Below are 18158 nucleotides of genomic sequence, written 5' to 3' on the forward strand. Positions count from 1 at the left end.
TTGGGCCTGCATCTTCTTCCTGCATAAACTGTGTATCATCTTAACAGTCTTGGATGATTATTATAAGGGTTTTATAAGATTATTATAAGGGCTAAAGGAAAAAGCATAAATCAGAGGTTGCAAATCTGGCTAGAGCACATACATTATTAACTATGCAGTATGTTTTAAAATTTTAAATTAGTTGCCAAGATTTAAAAGTAGGGAATTTCATATAAAAATAAACCTCTAGCTTCTCTTGGAAAAAGTAAAAGATCTGGCAACACAGTCCTGCAATCTTACATCTAACAACCATCAGCTAGAGCAGGGGGTCTCAAAATTGAGCATGCACCAGAATCATTTTTTTGTTGTTGTTTTTGCTTTTGTGAGACTGAGTTTTGCTCTGTCCCCCAGGCTTCCCTCCCCTTCCCTTCCCCTGCCTCCTGGGTTCAAGCGATTCTCCTGCCTCAGTCTCCCGAGTAGCTGCGATTACAGGCACCACTACACCCAGCTAATTTTTGTATTTTTAGTAGGGACGGGGTTTCACCATGTTGGCCAGGTTGGTCTCGAACTCCTGACCTCAGGTGATCTGCCCGCCTCGGCCTCTCAAAGTGCTGGGATTACAGCCGTGAGCCACCGCACCCGGCCTAAGCACACATCAGAATCACTTGGAAGGCTTGTTAAAATACAGATTGCAGGATCCCTGTCTGCAGAGTTTTGATTAGTAGGTCTGGAACCTGAGAATTTGCGTTTCTAACAGGTTTCCAGGTGATGCCAATGCTGCAGGGCTAGGGACCATACTTTGAAAAGCAGAACCTGAGTAGAGCTACTACTTTTCTATGAGGGAAGCGGTCCCTCCAGTTTCCCATAATCCCGCCCACCACCATCCTCCCTCTCCGCAACTACTTCCATTCACAGTGCTCACCTGACCCCAGGAGGGCATTTAAATTTGTGACCACTGGGATGGGCACATAGTAAGTGTTTGGTGAAAGGTAGCTTATATTTATTTAACAATCTTATGGATTAAGTATTGTTACTCCCATTTTATAGGTTAAGAAACTGAGATTCAGCTAAGCAAAGTGACTTGCTGGAGGAAAGACAGCCAGTAAATCAGAGGGAAGACTCTTGCCAAATTACTTGTGTTGTCCCAGTTATTTCAATATTATACACATTCACACAGATCTATCTGAGATTAACATAGATGATGCATCCAAAGTTTTGGACATGACTTCATGAGTGTAAAAAAATATATATCAGGGAACAGGAGGAAGAAAAGAAGCTGAAGGAAGGAAAAGTTTATAGTGGTAGATGATGTCAGTTAGCTGTAGACATGCCCACTCTAAAATGACTGTAAACAAGTTAACAGTGAAGATTTAAGAAATTTCCAGGAACAAAAAAGGTGTCTTTAACCATGCAATGGGCCTCTCCTGCTAGACTTTTGGACCCAGTCAAACTTCCTTTCATTCCATGGAAACCTCTCTCTTTGATATATTGACTATTTTGTTTTGTCACCTAGCATCCATTTGTCCTTTTTCTGATAAATCACCCTGAGTTTGCTTTGGAGGAAATAACTTCCTCCAGACCAAGACAGGTGGGGCCAGGGAGACTGTCAATTAATGTGTCTGCCCCACCCCCAGGCAGAGTGGCCAATCAGATACTGTTCCTAGAACTGTAATCTTGAGCAATGAATGATAAAAGACCTGAAAATTTATGGAGCTAACTCAGAGATGTCCTGGGAAGAACTCAGTTCTGACTTTACCATTCTTTCCAAGCTATGTTCTTTTAGCCTTCCCTTCAGTTCTGAGAGCTAAACTAAGTCAATTAGTGCTATTGGGTGCAAGCAGTAGACTTCGACTCTGGTTAACTTAAAGATATTATTAGGAAAGGAGAATGGATGCTCACTACATCCCTCACACAATTTTTGTAAATTTCTTCTCTGTTTACAATAGCCAGAGTTGGTTTCTGTTGCTAGTAACCAAAGAGATCTTACTCCCTATACCAATGTAACCACCAGGTTCCTCATTTCCAAATCCAGTGGCCTTCTCTTAGCTCTCATTCTCTTCTAATTCACAATTAAGGTCCTTGTGGCATACATGCAATAATGTTCAAACCAAATCCTCATTTAAAAAAAAAAATACACATGGTCTCTGCACAAAAACCCATGAAAAGCAGAGCTTCTCTATTTGAAGTGGCTCAGGTCCAGCCCCAAACCAAATAATCTTCCTAGAACAGTGCACTTTGTCGAGTTAATTCCTTGACTGTAAATTCTACTGGATCTTCACTGCCTTCAGGATAAAGGCTGAACTCCTTAGCCTGCCTTTTTGACTGATCCCAACTTTTATTTCCAGCTACATTCCTTACTTCATGCTGCACAAACCTTCCCTGGGCTCATTGTCTTATCAAACATTCCTTGATCAAGCTCACCCCAAGAGTCTTCTTTCTCAACAGCCGCTAGTGGCCAGTACATAGATGCTGAGAGTCAGGTTCCCCTCAGAAAGTATAGGAAAAGTCTGTTTTGGAGCAGAATCTGCAAGATGCAACAGTTAAGTTCTATTTTTTATTATCTAACTTTGAGGGCTAGGGTTAAAAAAGATTAAATGGCTTCAACCTATGTACTGGAAATTTTCTTCTGCAGAAAGTTTTTTCCCTCCTGCCTCAAGGAGTAATTTACTCCTTCAACAAATATTTATTGTGTCCTATAACACATTTGACACTGTTGAGGATGTTGGAGAGACAATGTGGCAGATTGTATTTCCTAAAGATGGTCATGACAATATCTCCGAACCCACAGCTTTTCTGTAATATGACCTAGCAACCCCCATCAAGAGGCAGGGCTTATTTCTCTACTCAGTTGAATCTGGGCAAGTCTTCTGACTGCTTTGATCAATAGAATATGGCAGAAGTAACATGGTGCCAGTTGCAGGGGGCAGCCTTAACTGACCTGGCAGCTTCCATTTCCTGCCTCTCGGAGCATTCCCTCTTAGAATCCAGCCACTAGTCTGTGAGATGCTCAAGCCATATGTGTGCTCCTGTTGATAGCCCCAGCTGAGCTTTCAGCCAACAGCCAGCCTCAGGATGCTAGTCTTGGAGGGAAACATCTTGGACATCCATCCCAATCAAGCCTTCAGCTGACAGCAGCCCCAGCCACCAGCTGATGCAATCTCATAAGACAACCCAAGCAAGAACCACCAGCTGATCCAAGTCAACCCATAAGACCATGAAAGATAATAACTTTTTGTTTTATGCCACTAAGTTTTGGGGTACTGCATTACACATGCAATAGATAACCAGAACAGTGATCAATCAGATGAAGAAGACTATCTACTCTCATGGACCATACTCTTGAGTAAAGAAAATAAGCAAATAAGTTAGTAAATAGAAAATATAATTGCAAATATGGATAAATGCAATAAAAAAATAAAGCAAGGTCATAAAATTATAAGTCAGGAGTTGGGGAGCAGAGGAAAGGGCTTTATGAGGAAGTGACATTTGAGCTGAGACTTGAATGATGTGTAACATCTATCTACAACATCATCTGGGGCTAAGCATTACAGAAAAAGGTTCAAGCAAGTCCAAAGATCCTAAGGCAGGAACAAGCCTGATGAATGCCAAGAAGAGTAAGAGAACCAGCATAGCTGGAGCAGAGTTAAAATCAAGGGAGATGAAATCAAAGAGCTAGGCAAGAACAAGATCATCAAGGGCCCTGAAGGCTATGAAAAGCAACATATCTTTTATGTGCAATGGGAAGTCATAAGCCAGTAAAAGCTGGGAGACTGGGGGACAAAATAATCTGATTTATAATTTTTGAAAATCCCTCTGGCAGCTCTGAAGAATGCATTGTAAGAGGACAGCTATGGAAACTGGACCAGTAGTAAGAGGATTTTTGCAGTTGTCTTAGCAAAGGATTGATAGTAGTGGTTCCTTTTATTAGGCAAAAGATCATGAATTACTGGGTACTGGTCAGTCCATCACATCGGGAGACAGGTCTGATTTATTAGACTTGCCACCCTAAGATAAAGTCACAGGGAGAAGCTGTGAGGTTGTAGCAGTGAAAAATGAGGCTTAGCAAAAACTAGCTCTATTTTGCCCCAAACTCCTACCCCACTCCTGTGGTGATATATTTTAGGTTAACTGCTTTTGCTCATTTCTACACATAGGCTGAGCTAACTATGGGAGAAATTTATAGTTTAAAGCAAGGTTGCTAATAGTCCCTTCCCCAAATTAACCCCTGAGGAGATAAGGAGGGTGTATACACAAGTAACAATATTGTGTTAAAGATGATTTATAGGAGCACTGTGACCTGACAAAGGACAAAGAAGTTTCATCACACCCCCTTGGACCCTCACTGCCACCCAGACGTCTGTGATCCTTGATCACCTCTTGATCTCAACCTCCTTTCTCTTCCCCTTCCCAACATAAAAAGAACCTACAATTCTATTAACTTGGGATGTTTCTTTAGGACATTAGTTCACCATCTTCTCAGTTTGTTGGCTTTCTGAAATAAAGTTGTCTTCTGTACCCCAGTAACTTCTCTCTCAACTTATTGGATGTCATGCAGTGAGTAGTATGAGCTTGGACTCATTTCCATGGTTACTAATTCATCTACTAGCAGGATGACAACCCAATTTTTCTGGTCCTTCCTAGGATGGAAAGGATGGGTACCCACAACTGCCATGAAAGCCATATTCATCCCAAAGGGAAGCATGAGACCCATGAGATTTTCCTACCCTGAGGCCAAGAGTGTTGTGGCAGTTTTTAAACATGACAACAATTGTTTTATACCCCTCTATATTCGTCACTTCTCACACTGCTATAAATACCTGAGACTGTGTAATTTATGGAGACAGAGGTTTAATTGACTCATGGTTCTGCATGGCTGGGGAGGAAACTTACAATCATAGCAGAAACTTACAATCATGGAAACTTACAATCATGGCAGAAGGGGAATCAGACACCTTCTTCACAAGGCAGCAGGAAAGAGAAGAGTGGACGAAGGAGGAACTTCCAAATACTTATAAAAACATCAGATCTTGTGAGAACTCACTTACTATCATGAGAACAGCATGGGGGAAACCACCCACATGATTAAATCACTTCCCACCAGGTTCATCCCTTAACACCTGGGGATTACAATTCAAGATGAGATTTGGATAGAGACACAAAGCTAAACCATATCACCTTCCTATAGAGAAGTGGGGTTTATATCTCATTCCTTGACTCTGAGTAGGTCTGTGATTGCTTCAACCAAGAAAGTCTAGTAGATGTAATGCTATATGGTTTCCAAGGCTAGATCATAAATGATGGTGCAGTTTCTACCCTTTTAACTGAAACACTAGCTCTTGGAGCCCTGAGCTGCCATGGAAGAAGCCTGACTATCCTGAGACTGCCTTGTCATAAGGAAGCCCAAGGCACATAGAGAGGCCACATGTAGGCGCTACGGTTAGCAATCCCAGCTGAGCCCAGGCTTTCAGTCATCCCATCCCAGGTGCTAGCCATGTGAATGAAGAAGGCACCAGCTGATCCAGCTCCCAGTCATCGAGTCACCCCAGCTGTTTGAGTCTCCCTAGCTGAGGCCTGAGGCATCATGGAACAGAAATGAACCATTCTCATGTTTGTGTCCTGTTTAAAATTCTGACCCATAGAATCCATGAGTCTAATGAAATGATTGCTATTTTACACCAGCTTTAGGATGCTTTGCTGCCATGCAGCAATAGGTAACTGCAGCAGGCGAAGATTGTTGGTGAGGTTCTTTATAACCCTGTTGGACCTGTGGGGAGACTATACAGAATTAGAATAGGCTGTAAATTACTGAGGTTAACCCACAGAAATCAATCTGTAACAGACGTGAAGAAGAAACAAAAAAGTAGTTTCATTATTTGTCAAATTGCCCCTACTACCCATCCCATAAGAACTGGTAAGTGCCTGAGATTTGGAGTCAAGAAGACATCGTTTGAGTCCCAATTCTGTCACTTCCTAGTTCTGAGACCCTGGGCAAGTTATTTAACCTCTCTAAGCCTCAGTTTTTTTTATTTACAACATGAAGATATTTCTTGCCTCATTAGCTCAACATAGATTAAGAGAGAATATTTTGCAAAGCAATCCTAGTATTTCTGTAACAAAATACCACCAACTGGGTGGCTTAGACAACAGAAATTTATTCTCTCACAGTTTGAGGGGTCAGAAGTCCAAGATTAGAGTGTCAGCAGGATGGGTGACTCCTGAGGGCTGTGATGAAGAATCTGTTCCATGCCCCTCCCTTAGCTTCTGGAAGTTTCTCTGGCAATCCTTGCTGTTCCTTAGCTTGTAGGAGCATCACCCCGATTTCTGCCTTCATCTTCCCACAATTTTCTGCCTCTATGTGTGTCTCTTTAAATTTTCTCTTTTTCTGAGACACTTGGACACACACGTTTAAGGCAGCACAACTAGCAATTGCGAAAGTATGGAACCAGCCTAAATGCCCATTGACCAATGAGTGGATAAAGAAAATATGTGGTATATATACGCAATGTAATATGACTCAGCCATAAAAAGGAACAAAATAATGGCATTTGCAGCAACCTGGATGGAGTTAGAGACTATTATTCTAAGTGAAGTAATTTAGGAATGGAAAACCAAATATCGTATGTTCTTACTTATAAGTGGGAGCTAAGCTAAGATAATACAAAGGTATAAGAATGATATAATGGACTCAGGGACTTGGGGGGAAGGGGCAAGGAGGTGAGGGATAAAAGACTACACATTGGGTACAGTGTACACTGCTCGGGTGATGGGTGCTCCAAAAATCTCAGAAATTACCACCAAATAACTTATTCATGTAACAAAAAAACCCCTGCTCTCCAAAAATGATTTAAATTAAAAAAATTTTTAAAAATACATAAAATAAGATAGTCTCTCTGAGTGCATCAGTTATATTTGATTAGGGATCACCCTATAACCTCATTTCAACTTGATTGCTTATTTAGACTCTATCTCCAAATAAGGCCACATTCCAAGGTACTGGATTTCAACATATGAATTTGAGGGGACACAATTCCACCCATAAGAGAGAGTAAAAATAGTGCTCTGTGTTCTGAGCTGAAAATGATTCCACAGGTTCTCTCACAGCTTTATTTCTTGTAAAGGGTTACAGCCAGGGCTGGCCCAGCTCCCTTTTCCTCTGCTAGCAGCAGCTTTGATCCTTTCTGATGAATGGAGAAAGGTGCCCTTAGGCCAGTCCTGCTAACAATGTTCTCTGCAAGTACACAGGCCTTGCCTCCAGCTCTCTGCCTCCTACCAAATGGCCTACCCAACAGAGTTACTCATAACGCTACCAGCAATTACAGTTACATCTCTGTTTTTTCCATTGGCCTGTGGTCTCCCCCAAGAACAGGGACTAAGGTTGATTCACAGTAGCTGAATAGCAGAGTCCATCTCCTGCCATGATTCTCAACTTCTAGACTCTCAAATCAGACTCCCTCAAACACTGACGTTTGCCAAGCCTGGTCCTTAGTACAAGGCTGCAGGTGTCTAACCAGCGTTTGTGAGTACCTACTGCATACCCATACACTGCCAAACAGAGGCGCCACCCTCTAGGAGCTTGTCATCTTATAAAGTGACAAGTAAACACAATGACAATAAAGTTCTTGTGCTTCACATAGGGAAAGAGATAGACTGCACAGTGTTACCTAAACACACACACACACACGCAATTTAGAAATTTAGAAAAGGAGAGGAAACTTTATTTTTTGTAAAGGGTTACAGCCTGGCAGGTGGTCATCTCGCAGGCTGGAAGCATGTCTCTGGCAAAGATGGGAAATAGACACTTTGAAAGAGGAGGGGGTGGGGTAGGAGCTTTATGCTGAACAGCTTGGCTAAACATACATATTCAACAGGTTACAGGAAGACCATGAACATTCATGAAGGTGCTCTTGACACATGCGTATTGAACAAACATGCATGTAATATAAGACCCAGGTTCACTCTGAGATGGAGACAACATTTAAATGTATTACAGTCAGGCCCTACATATTGAAAGGTCTTTTCAGGACACAGAGGCATGCAAGTGCGTAATCTCTGTAAACCAGCCAGAACCATCCCGTGGTCAGTGGTTTTCTTATCAGGAGAAAGTTATTGAAGTCAGTCTCTTGTCCAATCAAAGCTGTAGTTATGGAAGAGGGGGTCAGTTAGTGTCTATGAATTAGATGAGCTCTAATTGTTTTAGTATTGCCAATCTCAAGGCTAGTGCTTGTTCTACTACTAGAAAAAAAAGAAAAATCTTGCAGCAGGTAGAATATAGCTTATTCTTGAAGTGTGAAGGGGTGTGACTTAACCTTTGCTTGGCATGGCCTTTGGTCCTGTTTATAATTTGGTACTTTATTGCCACAGAGTCCATTCTGTCTGTCTTATGATCTCTATTTTGGATTCTGGATTAGTTAATAGCAGCCCAGTCCATCACGTCCCTCAGTGGGTCCCCAATGGCTAAGATGCTTGAGTCCAACAACTTATAGTCAATTAAACATTCTAGGCCAGATGGAAATGGAGGTGGGCAGGCATTCATTAACCCTTAAAACCTTTTAAACAAGGTAAGAGCAAAAAAACCTAAGCCAAAATGCAAGATTACGAAATCGACTTATCTATAAGTGTTATGTATTGAGCCATTCCCTATTTAGGCATCCTTGTGCCTGTCTTTGGTTTGGAGCATCTGAATTAATTTTATCCCTTGAAACTGCCTCTTACAATCTCAGACGCTCACCTCTTCTGCAATGGTCCCCGGGCCTAGAGGCATGGTGCTTGATATTGGATAGCTTTAGCAGCAGTCTGTTGGCGGTGGAAAACAGATCTACCTAGTGGGATTGAATAGTTTTCAAATTCTGGAGATAAAACAAAACATAAAGAATTAGCAACGTTTCAAATACAAAGGTCATAAGTGTTGCCTAGTTCTGAGAATGACAGAAAAAGGAAGCTCACAGGTAGCTAAATATTTAAATTATTTACTATCAAGGATTCAGATAGAGGCAAAATTATCAAGTGAATCTTTGAATACAGTCCTGGCCCTGTGTCTTATGAAAGCAGTTTACTTTGATTGTCACCTTCTCCTGAGTCTGAAAGCAAGGCTTTGGTTAACGTGAGTTTGGTGTCAGATATCGGCAGAAGTTGGTGCCTTCTTTAAATGAGATATTTGTACTCAGGAGTCAAAGCCCTGTAACTTAAAAGCACAAAGTAGCTAACAGCACCTGATAAGGACCCTTTTAATGGGAATGGAGGTGGTGATACTAGAGTTCATAGCCTGATCAGAAGCTGTAAAACCTTGCAAAAATTAATGTGTATAGCTTTGACAAGTCCCCAGTAATAAGTCTTAAGTCAGAGACTTAATTTAGGATTTTGATTTTGAGGACATTTATTAAAGATGTTAAAGCCTCAAAACATTTGATCAAAACAGAATCACAGGTCATTGTGAAATATAGTCGTTCATTTAACCAAAGAGTGATAATTAAAAGACTGTAAAAGCAAAAGCAGCAACAAAAAAGTTACATGGGTATAAAAACCTTATCCCTTGTAAAGCTCAGTTTTCCTAAGTAATGAAAAACCTAATAAAGACAACACAGGAATTCTCTTCTTTTTTCCTTTTCTTGCCTGCTTCGTTTTTCCGTCATAAGAATTATCTTAATAAAAATTTAAAATCAGCCAGGCGCGGTGGCTCACGCCTGTAATCTCAGCACTTTGGGAGGCCGAGGCAGGCGGACCACCTGAGTTCAGGAGTTCGAGACCAGCCTGGCCAACATGGTGAAACCTCATCTCTACTAAAAATACAAAAATTAGCCAGGCGTGGTGGCGCAAGCTTGTAATCCCAGCTACTCGTGAGGCTGAGGCAGGAGAATCACTTGAACTTAGTGGGTGGAGGCTACAGTGAGCCAAGATCATGCCACTACACTCTAGCCTGGGTGACAGAGCAAGACTCTGTCTCAAAAAAAAAAAAAGTAAAATCTTTATTTCTTAGGCCAGTCACCAAAAGGCAAAGAAAAACCTTCTGTAGTGTGATTGCTTTTCCTTATGGGAAACCCATTTAGATAACCTGGAAGTCAAACCTAATGCAAAGGGTATTTGAATTAATCAGACACAGGAAGAACATGGCCAGGGTTATGAACATAAGTTATATTATAGAGGAAACTAGAAACTAGAAGTTTCCTGGTTACATGGAACAATTCAGACATCTCAAGAAAAGCCAAGAGTTACAGAATGAAATTATCCTGGATAAAAACATTGCTTTTCTAGGCCTTCAAAATAAAATATTTTAGCACCAGGCCGTAATAGCATTTAGACCTGGAGTAAAAAAAGTTACAGGAGCTTATGAAAAAGTTGAGGAAAAAAGTTATCAACTCAGGCTGAAAGGGAAGAAAAAGTTGAAAGCAGCAAGACACAGCAAAAGTTGAACCTCTGAGGTATAAATCTGAGAAGTTTTCAAAAATAAACAGGTTATGGAATTAAAAGTCAAAACCTCTTTTAATATTATTAAGAGCAAATTAATATTTTAAGAAAAGCTTCTTTTAACCAATACTTTTTAGTTTTGCAGTATTGTACTTTTAATATTAAAGCTCAATTATTAGAGAGACTATCATAAATAATTTCCCTTTAATTATAGCCAACATAATCATGTACAAAATTCCTTTCATAAACTCCCTTTCATGAACATTATCATGACTTACACAGACCATTTGCAACTTGGACTTTCTGATTTGCCTAATACTTTCTCTTTTTTAACCAGTCATTTCACTTTAGGACAAAAATTTGCCATACAAGATCCTTTCTCATACAAAATTATTCTCCTTTCTTTATAACATTTTTACCAAAAATTCACCTTCATATTCATAACTTTCTTCACATCTCTCTCTCCTACTTACTGGTTCCTATCTTGTTTTATAAATAACCTTTAAATAACCTCTGAATTAGACATTTATTTTTTTCAAAAAAGAACATATTTTATGTCTTTCTTATAATTCCTTTTTTAAAAAAAGACACATCTGGTTGGGCTTGGTGGCTCACACCTGTAATCCCAGCACTTTAGGAGGCCGAGGCAGGTGGATCACAAGGTAAGGAATTCGAGACCAGCGTGGCCAACATGGTGAAACCTCATCTTTACTAAAAATACAAAAATTAGCCAGGCGTGGTGGTGGGCACCTGTAATCCCAGTTACTCAGGAGGCTGAGACAGGAGAATCTCTTGAACCTGGGAGGTGGAGGTTGCAGTGAGCCGAGATCATGCCTCTCCACTCCAGACTGCATGACAGAGCAAGACTCCATCTTGGGGGAGAAAAAGGAACATCATCTTTGGCACATTTTTTATATACAAAATTATAGGCACTTGACCTTGGTGCCCACTCGGGGCTCTTCCAAGTGTGTTTTCCTTTCTTTACTGTTTAAAAACCTTTAAAAATAAACTTCCACACCTGCTCTGAAAAAAAAAAGCGATTATATATTAGCTAGAATTTTTATTCTTAGTAACCTTAAATTTTAGCAAAAAACTGGGATGCAAGCAATGCTGAACTGAGTCTGAGTACAGAATCAAGTTATCCTGGAGAAAATCATTGATTTTCTAGACCTTTGAAATAAAATGTTTTAGCATCAGGCCACAACAGTGATTAGAACTGAAGGGAAAAAATAATTACAGGAGCTGACATTAAAGTTGAAAGAAAGAGTTATCAACTAGGGCTTTGTACTTAGACAGAAGCATTTTATAGATGAGAACAACTCCACAATTCTTAGAAATGTTTCCCCATATCATAACCCTTTCTTAATTGGACATCACCCAGATGTCCAATGACATCTATGTCCAATTTTAAATAATTGTCCAATTTTAAATAATTGTCAGATTTTTAAACTAAACAAAAAGTTTACCTTCAAGCATTTATCCCATTTATATTTACTGTATTTATTTTTAGGAGTTTATCTAGATGACTATGAGAACTGAGATATTAGACAAAACTAGTCATCATTTCAAGTTATTTCTTTGTTAACCATTTTAATAGCCTGTTCACCTAGGTAAGAACCTTCAGTTAAACACATGGGTACATGTGGCCGGGCATGGTGGCTCACGCCTGTAATCCCGGCACTTTGGGAGGCCGAGGAGGGCAGATTATGAGGTCAGGAGATTTAGACCATCCTGGCTAACACGGTGAAACCCCGTCTCTACTAAAAATACAAAAAAATTAGCCAGGTGTGGTGGCGGGCGCCTGTAGTCCCAGCTACTCAGGAGGCTGAGGCAGGAGAATGGCGTGAACCCAGGAGGTGGAGCTTGCAGTGAGCCAAGATTGTGCCACTGTACTGCAGCCTGGGTGACAGAGCGAGACTCCATCTCAAAAAAAAAAAAAAAAAAAAAACAAAACACATGGGTACATGCACAAAGGCCCTATCTTTTTTACCTTGGAACTCTAGCCATGAGACAGCAACACAAACTTACCAGTTTACAAAAGATGGTTGAATCTAAATTCTATTTTTGACAAATTGGAACCTGTTTACATGGCTAAACTATGTTTTCCCCAATAGGTAATCCAATGCAGGCTATGGACCAAAATTGTGGGTAAACCAGTTTCCATGATAGTTTAATTTTTAAAAACCTCTTTTACTTGCTTTTCCCCTCTTTAGTTTCAAATGAGTTTTCAGTGTTTACATTTTAGCTATTAATAGAACTAGTGGAACGGTATTAGAAAAACAAAATCTGGGACTGGGTGCACTGGCTTATGACTGTAATCCCAGCAGTTTGGGAGGCTGAGGCGGGAGGATCGCTTGAGGCCCAGTGGCCCAGTAGGGGAGACGGACGAGGAAACAGGCAGTTCTGATAAGAGATTGGTTTTTAAAAAAGTGTTCTAGGCAGCCAGCAGGGGGATTTATTCCCTCTGCCTAAGGAAACTATGGGCAGAGAAAGCAACATCTGAAATTACTGGAAACGTGGGGAAGACATTCTCCACCCAGCTTAGAAAAAGGAGGAAAAAATTGTGCAACCATATATTTACCCAACATAAGAAGTCTGATGGTTAGGGGGAAGGTGGACTCATGCATGCAAGCAATCAGAATGAACCAGCCCCAAGCTATATTTTTATTGTGTTTATGAAACCGTAGACAGCAAAATAATATTTATAAGACATGTTGAAAATACAAAGAATAACAACAGAGCAAACACTTGTGAAATTAATGTGGGTGGTGGATGTATGAGCACTTGCTGTCAGGATATTAATATGATCTGTGAATCTTTCTGTGTTCCTATAATGTCATTTCTCTTTCCTTCCCCCTTAGAGCAAAACAACTTAAAATTTATGCTTATCAGTTCTTTGCTTTACAGTTTAACCACATATGTGTTCATCCCTGAACAATATATTTAACATACTTGTTTGATATGCTTGTTTTTCTATCCTTGGAAATCTTAGGCTGTGTGGGTTTTGTTGCATTCTCTGTCATTTCAGTTGACTCTCACCAGGCCTTGCTCCCCTTTTATTTTGTAATTTTTGACTGTGAGCTCAGGTGCCTTAGAACTTTATCTTGTGGGAATTCTTTGAGACTCAAAGGTAGATTCCTCCAGAAAGACTTCATTTCTGCCAAGTTTCTGGAGACACAACTCACACAGGACCTCTTTAAACCAGATTTGCAGCTTGAGGCTTTTCAGATCATGTATGTATTGTGCACTGAAGCTCGAAACCCACTGGAGAGCTAGCTCAAGGTAAGAGGAGTAGGGAGTAACACCCTAGTTTCCAGATGCTGAGTCTCTCCCATGTGTGCCCTGTGAGGTCCAGCCAGCTAGGACATGCCAGTCCCCAGCCCAGTCCAAGAAAGAGTTTCTGGGCCATAAGGCAGGGGCCTTGAGCTCCACTTCTTTTATCGTCCACTTCTTTGTTCCAGAAGTCAGATGAGCAGATCCTCAGTGGGAATCCTGCCCCTACTGTTCTTTTTCCTTTGTGAGACAGGATCTTGCTCTGTCACCCAGGCTGGAGTGCAGTAGCGCAATCTCAGCTCACTGCAACCTCTGCCTCCCGGGCTCAAGGAATCTTCCCACCTCAGCTTCCTGAGTAGCTGGGATTACAGGTGCACAGCACTGCTCCCCTACTCTTATTGCTGTGTGACCTCAGCAGGTCGCTGAGTCACTCTGAATGCCCTGTTTTCCTCTGTAGCATGGGAAAATGGAGGGAGTGTGGTGGAAGAAGAAATAAGGCGGTATTATGTGCTGACTGAGTAATCTCTCAATAAAAGTTATTTCCTTTGCAGGATGGGGGTGGAATATAAGAGCTCATTTTAATTGATTATTTACTCTGTTTCAGGCACGTACCTAAGAAGCTTACATGCAACCTCACACCTCTTTGTTTTGTTTTGTTTTGTTTTGTTTTTTGAGACAGAGTCTTGTTCTGTTCTGTCACCCAGGCTGGGGTTCAAGCAATTCTCCTGTCTCAGCCTCCCAAATAGCTGGGACTACAGGTGCACACCACCACACCTGGCTAATTTTTGTATTTTTTTTAGTAGAGATGGGGTTTCACTGTATTCATCAGGCTGGTCTCAAACTCCTGACCTTAGGTGATCCACCCAGCTTGACCTCCCAAAGTTCTAGGATTACAGACGTGAGCCACCATGCCCAGCCACAACTTCACACCTCTTTATAGGTGAAGAAATCAAAGTTGGCAGAGAAAGCAATTGGCTTGAGTCTTGCAGCCAGGACCAGCAAAGCCAGGAATTACACTCTAGTTCCTCTGAAACCAAAGCTTGTGCTATTAATTCTCTGTTATCCATAACACCATCTCCCTAAGAAGGAGAAGCAACGCTAGAATTCTCCATTTCCCAGATGCTTCTAGTTTTTGAAGAAAGCCGTATGTAGTGTCGTCTCAACAGGTATGGGGAAAAGTCCAGGAATGGGAACCTGGATTTAAACCTGAATATCGAATATTGATCTGATTAACATTATAGTATAACTCCACTGGGAGGATGAGTTATAGAAAGGGTTTGTAAAAGTCATGGAGGCAGATGGAAAAGAAAGCCAAGTCCTCGTTTTCCATAGTGGTAAGTCTTAAACCTGAAAAATCAAATAGTAATAATTTAGGTAACACACCTAAATTTACACACAAGGAAGAAAGTTCCAAAAGAATCAGGCAAGGGGCCAAGGTGGAGGATCGCTTGAGCCCAGGAGTTCGAGACCAGCCTGAGCAACATAACTTGTCTCTCCAAAAAGTTTTTTAAAATTAGCCAGCCACGGTGACGTGTGCCAGTAGTTCCAGCTACTCAGGAGGCTGAGGTGGGAGGATGCTTGAGCCCAGGAGGTCGAGGATGCAGTGAACTATGATCACGCTACTGCACTCCAGCCTGAGTGATGGAGCGAGACTCTTGACTCAAAAAAAAAAAAAAAAAAAAAAAGTCCCTGATGTAAAATAACTAAAAAAAAAAAAAAAAAAAAGAAAGAAACCCCTTCTCCATGCCACCCTCTCAAAAAGAAAACCTCTTTGCCAGGGTTTCTCTAATGTCATACTTCATGCATTCCTGAGAAGTGGGCAGAGCAGATTTTGTCATCCCCACCTTACAGAGGAGAAAACAGTGGCTGAATTGGCATCCCAAGTTCAGGCAGCATAGCACAGGCCCTGCAGGGGCAGGCTGCATTCATAGCAAGTACTAGAAGAATTCGTGTGAAATGCTTCATAAACGCTTCTAAGGAGCATAACTGTAAAACAGATCCTTGGGGCAGTGTTTATTGGCAGCATTACATGATTACATGAGTGTTAAAAGGGATGCTTGAATTATCACACCTGGCGCCACCTTCTGTTGTAAACGAGAACCTGAGGGACAGGTGACACTCTCCAGGATCACGCGGTAAGGCAAGAGCAGAACTGCCCTTTTCCTATCATTGTGATTCTACATACAACCCCTGGGCCATGTCAGCCACTCCTGCTGTACCATTTTCCAACTGAGTGAAAAATCTCAGATCTCTGCCCATTCCAGACCTCTCTCCATTGTTGGTGTGTTACGTTCTCTTCATGGCAGCTGGTGACCTTTTAAAAAATAAATCGGATCACGTTATTTTCGTGCTCCAAGCCCTTCTGTGGTTTTCACTGTACCGGGAATTACAATCTAAATACCTTGTCATGGCTGTGATCAAGCCCCTGCCTATCTTTTTCTGTCATGCAGGAGGAGTTTGTTCCTGCCTTAGGACTTTTGCATTCGTTCTTTTTTTTTTTTTTTTTTTTTTTTGAGAAGGAGTCTCACTGTCGCCCAGGCTGGAGTGCAGTGGCGCGATCTCGGCTCACTGCAGGCTCCGCCCCCTGGGGTTCACGCCATTCTCCTGCCTCAGCCTCCCGAGTAGCTGGGATTACAAGCGCCCGCCACCTCGCCCGGCTAATTTTTTGTATTTTTAGTAGAGACGGGGTTTCACCGTGTTAGCCAGGATGGTCTCGATCTCCTGACCTCGTGATCCGCCCGCCTCGGCCTCCCAAAGTGCTGGGATTACAGGCGTGAGCCACCGCGCCCGGCCATGCATTCATTCTTTCTTCTGCATCCACCAGAGGCCTACACGGCTCCTTCCTTCACTCCACTCAGAGCCATCCTGCCTAAACTGGCCCCTCTTCACCCTGTACTCTGGGTTATTTTCTTTCTTTTTTTAAATTATACTTTAAGTTCTAGGGTACATGTGCACAACGTGCAGGCTCATTACTTAGGTATACATGGGCCCTGCTGGCCCACTGCACCCATCAACCCGTCATTTACATTAGGTATTTTTCCCAATGCTATCCCTCCCTCCCTGAATTCTTTTCTTCATAGTAGTTATCACCACCTGAAACTTATCTCACTCAATTATTATTCTCTCCAGCTGAAATGTCAGCTCCAGGAGGGTGGGGAGCTTGTGTGCTGCCTTCACTCCTGTGACCCAGCACCTAGAACAGTGCCCAGCACATACAGTCGGCACTCAACCATAGCGTGGCTATTGAGTCCTTCCTGAGTGCAGGCACTATTCCAAAGTCTATACATGTATTAACCTCCCCTCCCTCAGTAACAACCAAAGAGGCAGGAGCTGTTATTACCAACCGCATTTTACAGATGCATCAATAATGACAGAGAAGTGAAGCGACTTGCCCACACAACCAGTAAACTGGCGGAGTCAGATTTGAATCCATGGAGTCTGGTCTGCACTTTCAATCACCAAATACCCTTTCTAAGAAACGTGTGCTGAATGAGTGCATGGATAAATCAGTGTCTACTCAACATCTTTGCCTAGATATCCCGCAGAGATGGGGTTTTTCTATGTTGGTCATGCTGGTCTGGAACTCCTGGCCTCCAGGGATCCACCCACCTCGGCCTCCCAAAGTGCTGGGATTACAGGCGTGAGCCACCACATCAAGCTTTTTCCCATATTTTACAGGGAAGGAAACTGGCTCAGAAAAGTGAAGTGACTTGCTTATGGTCACACAGTAGTATCTACTAAATAGTCACATAGTAATAGCCACTAAAGCCTAACCCCTCTAATTAGTACCAAGCTCCTTGGCTCGCGCCTGTAATCCCAGCACTTCAGGAGGCTGAGGCGGGCGGATCATGAGGTCAGGAGATCGAGACCATCCTGGCTAACATGGTGAAACCCTGTCTCTACTAAAAATACAAAAAATTAGCCGGGTGTGGTGGCGGGCACCTGTAGTCCCAGCTACTCAGGAGGCTGAGGCAGGAGAATGGCATGAACCTGGGAGGCAGAGCTTGCAGTGAGCCGAGATCCAGCCACTGTATTCCAGCCTGGGCAACAGAGCGAGACTCCGTCTCAAAAAATAAATAAATAAATAAAATATAAATAAATAAATAAGTACCAAGCTCTTTTCCATTATAAACTTATTCATTATTATTACTAATGAATATTATTACAATTACTTTTATCATCCAAGCACTATTTATCGAGAAGTTATTCTGCCAGATACTTGTACAAGGAATTTCACAAATATCATAGCATTTAATTATCACTATGATTCTATGAGATCAACATGAGAAAAAAAGCAGAGGCTGACTCACGCCTGTAATCCCAGCACTTTGGGAGCCCAAAGCAGGCAGATCACCTGAACCTGAGGTCAGAAGGTTGAGATCAGTCTGGCCAACATGGTAAAACCCCATCTCTACTAAAAATACAAAAATTAGCCAGGCGTGGTGGCATGCACCTGTAATCCCAGCTACTCGGGAGACTAAGGCATGAGAATCGCTTGAAGCCAG

At 41.8% G+C, this 18158-nt stretch overlaps 1 protein-coding gene across 2 annotated transcripts in view; it reads right to left on the minus strand.

The window, feature by feature from the left end:
* Nucleotides 1–7664: 7664 nt before the first annotated feature.
* The window catches only part of PIGT (phosphatidylinositol glycan anchor biosynthesis class T), a 50616-nt gene continuing 40122 nt past the window's right edge, over nucleotides 7665–18158 (minus strand). For both annotated transcript variants that reach the window (XR_010119381.1, XR_010119382.1), the window contains exons 15-16: nucleotides 8708–8825; nucleotides 7665–8113 (exon numbers count right to left, since the gene is read on the minus strand). The gene's annotated coding sequence lies outside the window, so the exon portion shown is untranslated. The remainder of the gene's footprint in view (nucleotides 8114–8707; nucleotides 8826–18158) is intronic.

Source organism: Symphalangus syndactylus, chromosome 24, assembly GCF_028878055.3.
Source record: "Symphalangus syndactylus isolate Jambi chromosome 24, NHGRI_mSymSyn1-v2.1_pri, whole genome shotgun sequence".
Classification (NCBI taxonomy): domain Eukaryota; kingdom Metazoa; phylum Chordata; class Mammalia; order Primates; family Hylobatidae; genus Symphalangus; species Symphalangus syndactylus.